Below are 15,171 nucleotides of genomic sequence, written 5' to 3'. Positions count from 1 at the left end.
CCTGGTCATGTATTCTAGTGAACAGGTAAGAAGCTATATCACCTTTTATGAATCAGCCTAAGAAGTCATATAGCTTAACTTACACAATATTCTATTCTTTGAATTAGTCACAAGCCCACTCAAAATCAAGGGGAGATTACAAAGACTCTATCTCTTGATAGAAAGAGTATCAAAATATTGGTGGCAATTTTTTAAAACCAGCACTATTAGCAAAAAATAAGTAGACAAAAAACAGTATCTGCCAGAATGAACTGTTCTTCAGAAAACAATCACAGAATAATCACACTTTTAGAAAATTAACAACCTCTTGAAAACTTTTTCTATAACTCTATTTAGCAGTGAGGCTAAAGGATAGACTACCTACCCATTGATTTCATCTATAATTTGGCAAGCATGAAGGCTGGTACTTTTCAATATATATGAAGAACACATTCTCTGTTCCCTCAGAGTTGTAAAGTTTAATGAGAAAAAAAAAATGGGCTGATTCAAATCTTTTCTTTAGTTTTCACCACTGGCTGGAAGTTGTTTCTTCATGCTTCCTAGCTAGTTCTGTTGCTCATGTGGAATGGACCCCCGTGCTTTGTTTGCTCTAGCTTAGCCATCTATAAAATGGAGTTAGCAACCCCTCCCTGGAGGAGCAGATTCCTTCACTCTTTTTCTCTGTTTACAACAGACTTTAAGGTCCTTGGAGACTGTGCTGTTTAAATGCAAAATGTTTTGACTATCATTTCATTATTTGAAAAACTAAACGGCATAAGGATGCTTCTGCTGCTATGTTGCTAGGTTACTAACAGACCTCTGTGCCTGTGCTGAAGTGTTGAGACTTGCTGCAGCTTGGCACCACGGCAGGCTTTCTCAGGCAGAGATGAAGGTGAGAGAGTGGGGTGGGTGACCTAGTGTCAAATTGCTTTGGACATCATTGGGAACAGAGGGTATTTAGCTACCAGAAACTATGGCTATGTGTGCCTGTCTTTGAATCTAACAAATCAGCTTGTGCTATCAATATTAGAGGTGGCTCAGTACCCAGCTGGTGGGCTTAATTCTGACAAAGTTCAGATTGTGTCTCTGAAGGAGCCAAGTCCATATAAACTTCATTTTCCAGAGAGCTGGAAATGAGGTAATCAAATGTGGCAAGCAGGCAATTACACCTGGAATGCCTTTCATATACTCAAGGCATGACGTTGGCTTTCTGACACATTTGCCCACTTTTTTAAAAAAGGAGAGGGAAAATAATCTCATGCTATTAATATCGTAGCATTAAAAATATTCTTTCCTGAGCCAAGTAATCTCCTGCTGGCAGTTCCAAGGTGGCTGCTATTGTAAATGTCTAAAGAAGATAAACTCTCCTAGATATGACATTTAAACACAGTGACAAATAATTATACACAGGCACACGCAGGAGGAGCACACCTTCAGATGAGTACTATTTATTAAATATATCCTACCGCTGAAGAAAACTTCCCAGTAGCTTTACCCTGGTGAGCCTTTGTCTCGTTAATAATGATTTAAATCTGGCAGCAGCGTCCCAGTTCTCAAAAACCAGGGATATTTTCTCCCTTGCCACGTAATGGTGGAGAGTAATTTTAGAAAATTCTGAAATAATCTCATCAATGGTGATGTGATATTCAGTATTCATCTGAAATCCTCTACCCATCTGTTTCCTTCTAGAGCAACATGGAAGGAAAAAAAACAAAACAAAACAAAACAAAACAAACAAAACCAAGAGAATCAATAAAGTTGTTACAAATGAACGAAGATGGGAGGTTAGGGGAAAGACAGAGAAAGGGAATGAGAAAGTAAAAAGATGACAGATGGAAATCAAGCTGTGGGTAAATTCTACCTGGACAAGGCAGGGAAATAGAAACCAGTCTTCCTCAAACACCACAAAGTTCACTCATTTGTCACAGGGATTTATTGTGCACTTTCTCTGTGCCAGGCTTGTTCCAGGTGCTGGTGAGCAGCAGCATCAGCCCTGACTGGGATGTACAGCCGGCCAGAGAAACCAGTAAGCACAGAAATAAAGGCAAATTTACAGACAGCACTGGAAGCTGTGAAGGAAACCCCCAGGATGCCATGAGTGTGCATGACTGGTAGATCTCATTTAGATCGGCAAGTCATGGAAGGCACACTTGAGTTGGTGAAATTTGCTCTTGGGAGAAACAGGGAGCCTCTGGAGGGTGACTGGAAATGAGGCCAGCCGGAGGAACTCGTGGGTGTGCTCAGCATTAGGACCCGACCCCAAAGGCAACAGGAAGAGAAAGTGGAGCTCCTCCACTGGCGCCCTCGCATCTGGAATGAGAAATCCTAGTGAGAAGAGCCCTGTGGCGCCTGCTCTGCCCCCTCCTTCCCTTTCCTGGGGCTCCCAGAGGAGCCAATGGCAGATTCACACTATTTCTTTCTTATGTCTGGAATGAAGTCAAAGAAAATTGTTTGGTTTTATAATTTGGCATATTATCCTCCCTTTCAATCCGTGTCACTTTTCATAGCATTTTCATCACTCTTCTATCCACATGAACCCCCCCCCCGCCCCCACGTTGGTGTGTAATAAAATACTTTCCCAGGACTCTGTTGTAAAGGAGGCTTTGTAGTTAGATATTTTCCACAATGAAATGGGAAAAGATTTCAATGTGTACAAATAGGATAAATTTATATTATGCAGTCTTTAAAAAGAAAGAAAATATATGTTTCTGGGCTGGGGGAAAAATACGATTTATTTCTCTTAATATTGAGAGTTCCTTAAGAGGACTCACCTCTTAAGGAGTATTATATCTGTTAGCAGCAAATTAAGTTAATATTACATAAACTTTGTGGGGATCTAATATTGTCTTCTGAATCATTTTTCTTAATGCAGCATGGCCACAACTTCCAGATGCTAGTAGCCTGGACAGAGTTGGAAGGCAACATTCACAACAACTGACTCTATATATTCAAAGTCACATATGCCATCCTGCAATAAACATTACATTGAAAATTGCCTCAAGTGACTCTAGAAATTGACTAGTTTCTAACACTGTATCTTAACACCAAAAGAAATTAAAAACATTTTTATGGCTTATGTCCATGATACATTCCTTCAGAGGGTGCTGTATTTTTATCTGCCAATATATTAAGCTCTTCTTCTAATGCTTGCTTATGCATCACCAGTTCATTTTTTGTGACAATGAAAAAAAAAAAAAAAGAGCTTTCGAAAATATCCATCCAACTGAGAGCTATTAACAGCCACAACCAAACTGAGTTTGAGCTTCCATTGTTCTTGATACTAAATTGTTTCAAAAGCAGTAGGAGTTGTCCAGCTTGACACCATTTATGATGTAGAAATTAAGCCCCATTTTTCTAGGAATGAAAGGTCTTAGATGGACCCGAGCTCTGCTCTGAGCTGTTCTGTCCTGGCCATAAAGCTTTGGGTACTTTGCTACAAAAGAATTTCCATTTAAGCGTTATAATCCAATTAAAGAGATCAAGTAAAGCCACTGTCCTTCATGTTTTCTTTTTAATCATAAAACGAAGATGATTGTGTTTTTGTTTTGTGGGTTCTAAGGGGATATTAAATCTTGGTCATGCTCTTAGTAGTCTCATTTTCCTCCTAATCCTGCTACTCTCAAGAAGAGTTTGGCGGGGACCTTCAAAGCTGCTGCATTTCTTTTGTCTCACTTCCCAAGAGCTTTGCAAAATGGTAACAGTGCCCACAGCTTCGTGCCTCTAGCATGAGGCCCACCTCCTCCTGGTGAGGGCTCACATCTCACTCCTGCTTTGAAACTTAAACAATGGCATTGTGGGGTGGTTTTAAATTTGTTTTTTTTTATCACAGCACTGAAAGCTAGAAAAATGTAAGAAATGGAACTAATGCCATAGTATATACAGTTCTTCTCTTTCTTAGTAACTTTCATCTAAGGAATGGTGGGCTGATATGTTCAATAAAAGTCCTACAAATGCCTGTGACGATAGTGCACTGAGCTATAGTAACATTCCTCTTCCTTTGGGAGACCACATCCTATATAAATTTTGCATCATGATTCATAGAATCACAGATTGCTGTTGGGGAAGAGATCTTATAGAACTCTTCAGCAAGCCTTCCTAGTTTTATAAGCAAAAACATCGAGGCTCAGAGATACTCATTGTCCCAGTTCATAGAGCCAATTGATGGCAGAGCTGGAGCAAGAATCCAGGTTTCTTGATTTCTAGTACAGGACTGCTTGGGTCAAACCACATTTCTGGATGACTTTATGGGCTTATTAAAGATATTCTATTGCACAGTTTTTACTGATTATATAAAAACAGGTTAGCTATTTGAATAAAGGAAAAGATAAATCATGTTGGGAGTGAAGAGGACTTTCATTCAAAAGGCTAGTCAGTTCTCAGTTCTCCTTCAGTAAACATGCTTGCGATATGGGCTGTGCAGGAAATTGACTCAAGACTCACCTTCCTTTTCGTTTGATCTGTCTAAGCAATAAAGGTAACTGCTTGTACCCACTAGCAACTCCAGTACTTTGTAACACTTTGTAACTGCTGGTAACCCATAGCAATTACCACCCTTTGTAATGCAATATAACTACCTGCAACCATAGCAACTCCTACTATTTTGTAATGGTCTGAGGACAAATTAACCAATCAGCCCATGCCAAAAAGGGTCTGTATAAGAAATGTTGCAACTGAGCTCCAGGCTCAGATCTTCAGAATGCTAGCTCTTCTGGGATCGCTGGTGTAATAAACCTGAGTTCTCCAACTCTTCGGGTACTGCTTGGTTTCTCGCCGGTCTGACTTTGGATTTTTCCTGCAACAGGAGGAGAAGCCTGAATATTATGAAGATGTTAGCTTTCTTCAAATTAATTTATAGGCTTAATATATTGGATTCAGCAGATTGGGGATGGGAAAGTGTGAATAAATTATTCTGAAGTTCATATGAAAGAATAAGTAGGCAAGAGTTGCTTTTAAATTGGAGGGAAAAGTTAGTCATTGAAATTTTTACTACCACTTATAAGAATATATTTTAAAAATATAATAAATATAACAGTGTACTACTGCTTCAGTAAGCAGATATGGTAATAGGAAAAAATCAATTTCCTTGAAGCAGACCCTAATGCATGTAAGAATTAAGTATATTTCAAAAATTACATTTAAATTTGGTGGGTAAATAAAATACTATTCAGTGAATGATGTTCATTCAGTCAGCTGCCTGTTTAGCAACACAATAAAATTAGATCTCTATATCACACTTGCACAAAGGTAAATTCCAGGTAATTTAAAATTTTAAATTTCAAAAGTACCAAAGCAAATAAACCCATAAGAGAAAGAATTCATAAAAAATATCTTGGAGGTATAAAAGAGAAAAAAATCTATAAAAGTCTTACAAATACACTAATAAAAGAGAATCACACAAATAGAAAAATAGGCAAAATCTGAATAGAAAAAAATTACAAAAGAAGAAAACCAAAAGGGATGGACAGATATTTCATCTCAATAAGCATCAAAAAATACAGCAGAAAAAAATTAAAAGTATTTCTTCTTATCATGCTGATATAAAAAAATCTTTTTTCCCAGTCTCTCTTTTTTTTTAAGATAATATCAAATTTAGATGATAATTCAGTCAAAAGAGAATTCTTACACACTAATAAAAAGTGTATCCTGATAACAGCCTTAATAGATGGACAATTTGGCAATATGTATCGAAAGCTAGAAAATGTTTTAAAATACTTTGGCCTATTATTTGCCATTTAAGAATCTATTCAAGGAACTAAGAGATTGAAAAATTAATTAATTCATTAATTCATCAATTTAAAAAACTTTATGAACAAAGGCATTCTTCATGGTATTATTTATAATGGAAAACTTGAGCAATATCCTGAACATCAAAAATAAAGAAAAGTTAGACTGTAATGTAGCCATGTGGTAACTATCATAAAGAATCTCGTTTCTGAAGAATATTTAAAGACATGAGCTATAAATTTTTAAAAAGTCAAAAAAACTATATACATTGTATACTAACTATTTCTTCTCAAAAAATTGGAAGTTCACTACTCTTCTATCGGAGACTGTGGCTTCCAAGATGGTGCCAAAGGGCCTGCGGCAACTGCGGGCTTATTTGCTGTCTTTGTTGGTCAAGTCTATAGACCAGTTTGAATATGACGGTTGTGGCATTGTGATTCATACCTTCAAAAGAAGAGTAACCAAGAGATGATATATGACTGCACCAGCTCTTCCTTTGATGGAATTATTGCAATGATGAGTCCAGAGGACAGCGGGGTTTCCAAGTGGCAGTGAGTCAGTAACTTTAAGCCCAGTGTGTACACAGTATCAGTCACTGGTTGCCTTCCCCAAGGAATCATGTGGGAGTTGAGAAATTCAGTGGCCTACAAATCCAGAGACACAGCTATAAAGATCTAGCAAGATGTGTGGTTGCCAGTATCTGTGCTGCTACCTCCTGCCTCTGATTATTTATTGTGAAACCAAATGGACAGAACTCCTCACCCTCCGATTATGAAACTCAGCAGACTGTTGAGAGAGCAGCACAGTATATCTCTGGGCCATTTTACCTTCTTTGAACTCTTGGAGGGGGTGGGAGTGGTTTGGGTTGCTGGATTGATAGAGTCTGAATTGAGTGGAGACTAGGATGCTGATTGTCCTACCCACAGCCCTGGGCTGCCCCCTTTCCCATGGGTAAGACTTGATTTTCAAATGCCAATAAACATATCCCCTGACATAAAAGAAAATTAGAAAAATATACACTGAAATGTTCACCTTCTGCTGAGAAGTAGAATATTGAGTAATATTTAATATTTTAACTCTTCTCAATGTCTCAAATTTTCACAGTGATCTTATATTCACAACAGAAGAAAAATATGTTATTAGTAAAATAAGTACAGAATACCAAGTTAGAAAAGAGCCAGAGCTGGTCCAAGAGTAGCATGCCCAACCCACTTTCTAGACAATATAGATTTAAACAGTTGCTCTATATTCTAAGTCCTGGAGATCTGCTGTGCTACTAATGGTTATGGCTGGGCAGTGACTTTGTGAGGTGCCTAGAAGCTGGAGGAAATGGTCTGACTGCTGGGTTTTGAGAGAAAGAGAAAAAACTAACCACCATTGAAAACCCTCTAGCCTGGAAGCAATTGAGATGTCCTTCGGTAGGTAAATATATAAACTGTGGTATATCCAGACAATAGAATGTTATTCAAAACTAAAAGTAAATGAGCTATCAAGCCATGAAAAGACATGGAGGAACTTTAAGTGCATATTAACAAGTGAAAGAAGCCAGTCTGAAAAGGCTACATGATACTCATTTTCTTCTGGTTATACATGGATAAAACTACACATGGTTATATATAAGGAATGAGCAGTGTGAACTGCCCCAGAGCATGAATAGCTCAGACACATTGGTGAATATGTGTACGTCATAAGTAGATGTGATTCTACTGGAAGATAAACCGATACACATAAAATTGCATGTTAGAATGCAAAGAAGATAAGACTCAAGCAGAGGTTGAAACTATTTTCTTAAAAGAAACACAGAGAGCATCCTAGCTCAGAGTTGAAATGTTCAGGTAGAAAAATTTATTTTGAGACTGTAATCAGCATAATTAATTAAAAGACTGCTTAGAAGAACCACCCAGCTGAGCCTAGCCTAATTTGCTAACCCACAGAATTGTGAGCTAAATAAATTATTGCTGTTTAAGCCTCTGGGAGAGGAAAAAAACTGTATGCAAAAGAGCCGGACCAGAGCTCCTACATCTCCCACTCCCACACATATTAGAGAACACATAAGCCACACTGTTGGCTTTTGCATAAAGCTAGAGCTCTGTCCTATAAAGATATTGAACATTTACCTTGGGAATACCTTGGGTCTTGGTGCTTCATAGTAATGTCTATCCTATTTTGGCATTTTTTTGGAGGGGAGGATGGTGAGATCTGCTGTAGAGATGGATCTACTCAGCTACAGAAAAAAAACTTACCTTGGCGGCCCATATTAAAATTTTTTTTTTTTTACAAACAGGAAAAATATTGGTAGGAAATCAACGATGTGAAAGAATCTCTAAGGTAAGTACGGTAACCGATTACCAAGAATTCATGTACAGATTAAAAAAGAGACTGCTACCAACAAAATCAAACAGGATATCTGAATATAGTACAGAGAAAAATAACAATCTTTTAGAAGTTAAATATATAATTGTCAAAATAAAATCTAACAGAAAGGCTAAGAAAACAAAGTCAAAGAAAGATTACAGGTTAAAAAGAAAAAAAGAAAAACAGGAAAATATTTTAAAGAAAGGAGGTGAAAAACTTAAGCAATATGGTAGATCTAACTTCAGTCTAGGAATTTCAACACCAATCTATGAAGCATTCCAGAAGGAGAGAAAATAAAAGAGTTGGAAGGAAAATAATTGTCAAATAAATCATAGAAGAAAACTTTCTACAGGTTTATCAATTACTAAACAAAAAGACAAAGTAAACATAAATCAGAGGGAGGAAAGTATTTACCAAAAAATCTGGCATCATACTTCTCATCAACCATTCTGGATGCTGGAAGATAATGGAGCTATGTTGGCAAAGTGCTGATAGAACATTGAACCTAAATTTTATAGCTAGCCAAACTATCAGTCAAGTGTGAGGTCCATACAGTGACTTTTTAAACAAGCAAGGACACAGAAATTTTACTTTTCAGTTACCCTTTCTGAAAAACTTAACTTGTCATTGTATGCCAGTAAAAATTTAAATTAAATAAAAAAGAAAGACTTGCAGACCAAACCAGAAGTGCAATAAAATGAAATGTCAAGATTATAGTCAAGCAGCAATTCTAAACCTGAAAGTTCAAACTGAAACGGAAAGTTGGAAATCCCCTCAGAAAGATCTTTAATTAAAAAAAAATAGACTTACTTCAATAACAGAAGTTTAATATGCTTACACACTGAGTAAAGACATCATAATGTGATTAAAATCTCAGTCTCTTAAATCAGAGTGCTTAGTTCAAATTATAAACTGTGTAGGTGACCTTAGGCAGTTACTTAAACTATTTTGACTCAATTTTCTTGTTTGCAAAATGAGTATGAAAATAATTTCAACTTCATAGGGTCATTGTGGGTATTAAGTGAAATAATACATGTAAAACATTTAATGCCTGGCCCTCAGTAACTTCTCTAAAAAGACTTATTTTTATTATTATAATTTTCATATCAACAAGAAAAAGAGGGACAATTAGAGGTTTTGGAAAAGACCAAGCAAACCAGTCAAAAATGTCATATGTCAAATCAAAGTAAATTAACTGCAGCATGGTTTTAACAAGTAAAAAGAATATGAAGTGGAAAACAGAATTCATTTGACCTTGAAGATTGAATCTTTCTCCTTTGAATGTCATAGATTTGGTAATTTAGGATGATTTTCCTTCTCTACAAGTCTAATCAAACTGCTTAGTTCTCCACTGAATAATATTTACATAATCATAATTTTCAATTGCTATTTAATGATATTTGATTTTAAGAAACTAACCTATCATCAAAGCACAGAAGACATAATTATAGTTACAAATCAGAATATAAATGTAATAAACCTTCATGTAAAGTAATGACTTAAGCTGAGAGGGGAGAGGCCACAAATAGGGAAGAAAGTGTGCTGTACATTTTGTTTGTTTGTTTGTTTGTTTGTTTCAGGTGTACAGCATAGTGATTAGACATTTATATAACTTACAAAGTGATTCCCCAATAAGTTTTACACCCACCTGACATCATATATAGTTATTATTACATTTTCTCTTCTTATATAAAGAGGATACAAAAAAAATAGCGATTTAAGTGTACTATTTATCTCTATAAAGTAACCAAAAAGACATTTTAAATAATAATGTAACTTTTAAAAATAGAATAAGAGAATAGTAATCTTAATGTGCTAAATTCTACAACTCCCAAAACCTAATATATATCTTGGGACTAGGACCTAAAGAGGAAGTCCTAAGTGCAAGCAGAAGGATAATTCTGCTTTTTATTTTCTGCCTCGATGTTATTTAAAATTTTTCTCATGTACTTGAATTACTTACATTAATCAATAAATAGAAGAACTCTGGTCCAATCAGTCAACAAATATTTATAGAGTACATAACTCTCTACCAGACCTTGTCTAGGTTCTGGGAATCAAAAAGTAGAGTCCTTGCCCTCAAAAAGCTGACATTCTAGTGAGGAAGCTTAACAGTAAACATGGAAACAACTTGATGAATAAGCAAATTTTAGATAGCAAGTGCTATGAAGAAAACGGAGTCATATGATATAGAGTGTCTCCAAGAAGGTAATCAAAGAAGGCCCCTGAGAGGAAATGATTTGAACTGAGATATGAAATGATGTGAGCAGCCATGAAAATGTTTAGGGAAGTATTGCATTGAAAGGCCCAAGACTGTAAGGAGCTTACTGGTCCTTTTAGGCCATGATTAATAATCTAATTGTGTTCAATTATAATGTGAAGTCATTAGAGGATTTTAAGTAAGAGAGCAATATGCTCTAATATTCACTTTAGTAAATCGAATCTAGCGTTAACTAGTTTATCATTTGAACCAGGCAGTCTGATGCTGCATGCTGTGATGTTAACCACAGTGTGATGTCTTTGCCCAATTAATAATAAAATAGTTGTAACCAGGAAAAATGAAGGCAAGTGGGCAGCTAGGAGGTACTATTGAGGCTCGAACAAGAATTATAGCAATGGAAATGATAAAATAGTCAAATTCAGAATACAGAGTGAAAGAACTTGAGTATAGATGGATCGATGGTTGGATGGATGGACAGACAGACAGCAGATGGATGGAGGGACAAATGGAGGTGGGATGTGGAGAAAAGCAAGGAACCTATTAGCACCACTAGATTCCTAGGGGATTTTAGCCCCCTACACTTACCCTAAACTGCTGTTCCTCAAGTGGGTATTTGAGGAACAGCAGTTTAGGGTAAGTGTAGGGGGCTAAAATCCCTTGTTCTGTGTTAGCTATGTTAATTTTGAAATGCCTATTAGACATTCAAATGGAGACATGAAGTATGCAGCAGAACATATGAGTTTGGAGTTCAGGAGAAAAGCCCTAGCTAGAGATACAATTTAGAAGTCATCAGAGTATAGATTGCATTTAAAGCCATAGGATTAGATAAGATCAAGGGGAAAAAACAGTGTAAATAGAAAGAGAAGACATCCCCAAAGAGCAAGAGAAATTGATGATGATGGAGAGAGGAGGGGTATGTACAAGAATGAAATCTTTGATAAGGTAAGGAAGAGTGGAGGATGGTACGCACAAGTGGAAGTGTTTGCCTCAGATGAGACCAGGGATTCTTTTTCCATTTCAGCAAAATGGAAAGCAAAATGTGTGAGTATAGATTGATGAAAGTTGACAGATACAATGGTAGGAAAATGAGATACCTCTCATGTGATTGCATCTATAAATTATGAGGCAAAGTTAACCCCAGTGTGGGCTAGAGGGGATAGAATGCTATTAGGGACTTAAGGAAGAAGACGTGTGTAATAGTCCTGATGGAAAGTGGGAAGGTGAACATCCAGGAAATTGTTAAGATTGCCTAGCAGTCTTCAGAGATCATTTGAGATTCATTGTACTAATGTAAAAGTGAGAATAGTTAGAACGTTGTGTGAGATTTTGGGCTAAATAATGGCTAAATAAACCATTATTGTCATTGTTGTTGTTATCAATCATCAAATGTTACTTCAAGAATCCAGTTGTAGAATCCCCATAAACCCCTTCTAGAAACTTCAGGAACCAACCATTATACCCATGCTCGCCATGTCCTGCAGACCCTCAGCCAAATACCTTCCAGACTCAAGCTCATCAGCAAGCCAGAGCCCTTTATGTAAGTACACTTCATCCCAGTGAGAAAAAAGATCATGCATGTGACACCAATTCCATCTGCCCAGGACACAAAGGTGGTAATCTGTGCAATGAAGGTAATTTACTAAATGGTCCTCTGATGCTGTTGAAAAGTGAATTCATTTTGCACAGGTCACATGCTTACTTACAGAGAGTAGTTTCCTCCTTGCTGGAACAGGCCCAATTCTAATGGAAAATTGAAGTGTGACACTGAGGTTCTATGCAGCAGGGACTCCCAATTATCTTAGGCGTTGGGAGTCAAGTTGAGAGGCAGAAGTATGAGAAAGCCAAGTTGTTCTGTGTTGCTCTTGAGACTGTTAACTTGTCCAAGAAGAATCAAAAGACTGGGAGGGGGATGGGGCAGACTACCATGGGGAAGGTGTTGGAAGTGAGGACAAAGACAGAGGCCCAACACTGTGGTCAGAACTAGTTGTCCAGAAATATAATAAATCTAAATATGACTGGTGTGTGTGTGTGCGTGTGTGTGTGTGTGTGTGTGTGTGAGAGAGAGAGAGAGAGAGAGAGAGAGAGAGAGAGAAATAAGAAAAAGAGGGAGGGAGAGACAGGAGTGGGAATGCGGGCGGGAGAATGAAAGGAGAGAGGATGGGAGGGGAAAGAAGGGAAAATACAGCATTTTTAACCATATTGGTAGAATATAATTGGGAATCCCATTCCAGATGTAGATAAATTAGAGCATGAAGTGATTAGCATAACTACAGAGCTTTAAATAAATAACAAATCCTTATATATCAAGTGTCCTTTCTCTCTCTCTCTCATTTTTGTGTTTTAAAAAGATCTCCTTTTCACATATGTGTATGCACCCTTTGGCTCTTCTCAGATAAGTAACAGCATTTCTCACCAGATCTGGATTTAGAATCTGCCCTTTTTGAGCATTTGGAATCATTCTAAAATGTCAAACAAAGCAAGGCTCTTTGAGGAGACATTCATAGCACAAGGGAAGGGCAAGAGAAGTTCCTTGCTATACTTCTCAAACTTATATCTAAAGCTGTCTAAGATCAGAAATAAAGCCAAAGGACAATGTTATTCAATGAAGAGAATTATCATTTTAGCAGCTTATTAGACAGTGTATGCAAAAATGTCTGTATCCTTGTTTTACTTCTGGTCATTTTTTTCAGCCCCCTTTACTTTTTTGCTTGCCTTATAGAAGTTTCTGAGACAAAGCTTTGATTTTAAGAAACCAGTTCAAAATTGTACAAAGCCGATTCTATAGTATATTAATAAATATAATAATAAATAAATGATAAATAAATAATTCTTTGGTAAATTTAATTTAGTAAAGTCTAGGTTGAAAAAGAAGTTAAATAGGTGTCTTTATTGAAGAAATGTTCAGTATTTTTAATACATATGTTGTGAATCTCAAATATGTGGATATAACACATGACATCCAGCAAACTTTGATGACAGAAACCTTTTTACAGGGAACATCTTGCAAGTAACACATTTTCAGAAATGCTTTCACTTTAATTGGCCCAAAGAAACATTAATGGATTCTCCTATGATAATATTCTAATCAGTAGCATTTTCAAGGCAAGAACTATACACTGGGCACTTTTGAAAGTGGTAGTTTAAATACTTGGTAAACACTTTGGTTCTTAATATGGAAACCTAAATTCTACAGTAGTGGAATTATCATAAATTCAAGCCTCGAGACTCAGTGCAGGCACCTTGGCATTGCAGTTGAGCCCAGACCCTGGAGCCAGCCTTTCAGAATTTGTATCTCAGCTTTCCTTATTTATCATGTGTGCGGTCTGGTGTTATTTAACCTCTCTGTGCTACAATTCTCAGCCTCCCTATATGTATAATGATGAGGATAATATTAGATACTTCACAAAGTTGTTTGATATTTCATGAGTTAAAAATTTATAAAGTACTTAAAATTGTAAATACTAAGCCTTTGAAAAGTAATATGTGACATAAATCATTTCAAGCTCTCGGAAACAAAATGGTGTACATTCCCTTTGAAACAGTAAGATTTACTCCACTGCCCTTTGCCATCTAAGAACTGTCCTATTTTCAATGTAAAAAAATAAAATAAAAATTTAAGTTAGATGTTGACAAAAAAGTATTTACTGGAAAGTTATACAATATTCAGATTGTAAGAGATTGTTCCATTTGGGATATTTTAGAAGAAAATATCATACATGAACTAAATATGGCTTAGCCTAAATCCGCCAAGTCTCTGGGCCTGGAAATGCTGGAGTGTATGCAGGAGTGTATGCAGACAAGTATATGTGGGAGTTTTTGTATAGGCGGGGCAATACAATTTTAACTTTTTAAAATTTTACTATTTTACTATTTTAAATTACTGAATGGAAAAAAATGGTTATTTCTGTGTCATAAAGCAATAATCATATCAATGCATGACTCCTTCATTAGCAAACAGATTTTCAGCATATAACTAGATTTAAAGAATTTGGGGATATTGATGATTATACATTGAGCAATCCATGCCTCACTGCAGGCCCCTTATTCTCAGACCTCTCTCTGACCTGCATCTTTGTCCCCACTCTCCCCGGGTCTGTCTCTTCCTCCCATCAGTAGAATTGCCAGACTCTGCTTTAAAACAATTCTTTAAATCTCCCCTGAGAGTGCCACTCTCATATCTTGATATTCTCCTAAGCTAATTTCAACTTTCTTCACAAAAATTTTGTGTCCTTAAAGACAAAATGAGTGACTTAAAACTGTTCGTGTTCTCTATCCTTGGTTTGGGAAAGGCACTTTCTATCACATAAGTCCTAGAAAGGATGAAGTTCCAAAAGAAGCCTCTAAACTCTCTTCAGATCCATTATTGCTTGTTATTTCAAAAGTGAGCATATATGGATTGTGGTTGGTTTCCTCCTTCTTTTGGGGTCCTCCTTGGCCCTTGTCTGTGCAGTTCTGAGCCCTAGGGACCAATTTCATGGATTGCATCAATCATTCTCCACTGCCAGCTGGCTCTTGAGCAGTGTTGGTCAGGGAAGGCGCCACAAAGCAAGGCAGGAGGAATAAGAAGACAGGGCATTTCTTTTCTGCTCCCTCTCTTCTCCAGGCTATGCTTTCTGGCAGCAGCTACACTCCTCCCTGACTTTAGCTTGTGGCTGTACTAAAGTCATGCACTTCAGGCTCACTTCAGTAATATCTCCTGATCTTGCTAGTTTCTGGATGCCTCACCATTTCTGCTGGTTCCCTTACCCTGCCCACACTACTATAAGCAGCCTCTTCTTTGCAGTCTCTTGAACTATGTGCATTGGATTCTGTTTTTTGCTAAAACTGATACGGAGCCCTAGTAAAACTATAGTATTTTTATGTAAACCATAATTATTAATGTGATTACTAAA

The 15,171-nt window shown here is 36.8% G+C and overlaps 1 pseudogene; it reads left to right on the top strand.

The window, feature by feature from the left end:
- Positions 1 to 865: 865 nt before the first annotated feature.
- LOC118601729 lies at positions 866 to 6,798 on the top strand (annotated as a pseudogene).
- The last annotated feature ends 8,373 nt before the right edge of the window (positions 6,799 to 15,171 follow it).

The sequence above is a fragment of the Rousettus aegyptiacus genome, unplaced genomic scaffold (assembly GCF_014176215.1).
Source record: "Rousettus aegyptiacus isolate mRouAeg1 unplaced genomic scaffold, mRouAeg1.p scaffold_m13_p_4, whole genome shotgun sequence".
Taxonomy (NCBI): Eukaryota; Metazoa; Chordata; class Mammalia; order Chiroptera; family Pteropodidae; genus Rousettus; species Rousettus aegyptiacus.
The sequence above is the reverse complement of the archived record's forward strand: the minus strand, read 5'-3'. Positions and strand labels throughout refer to the sequence as shown.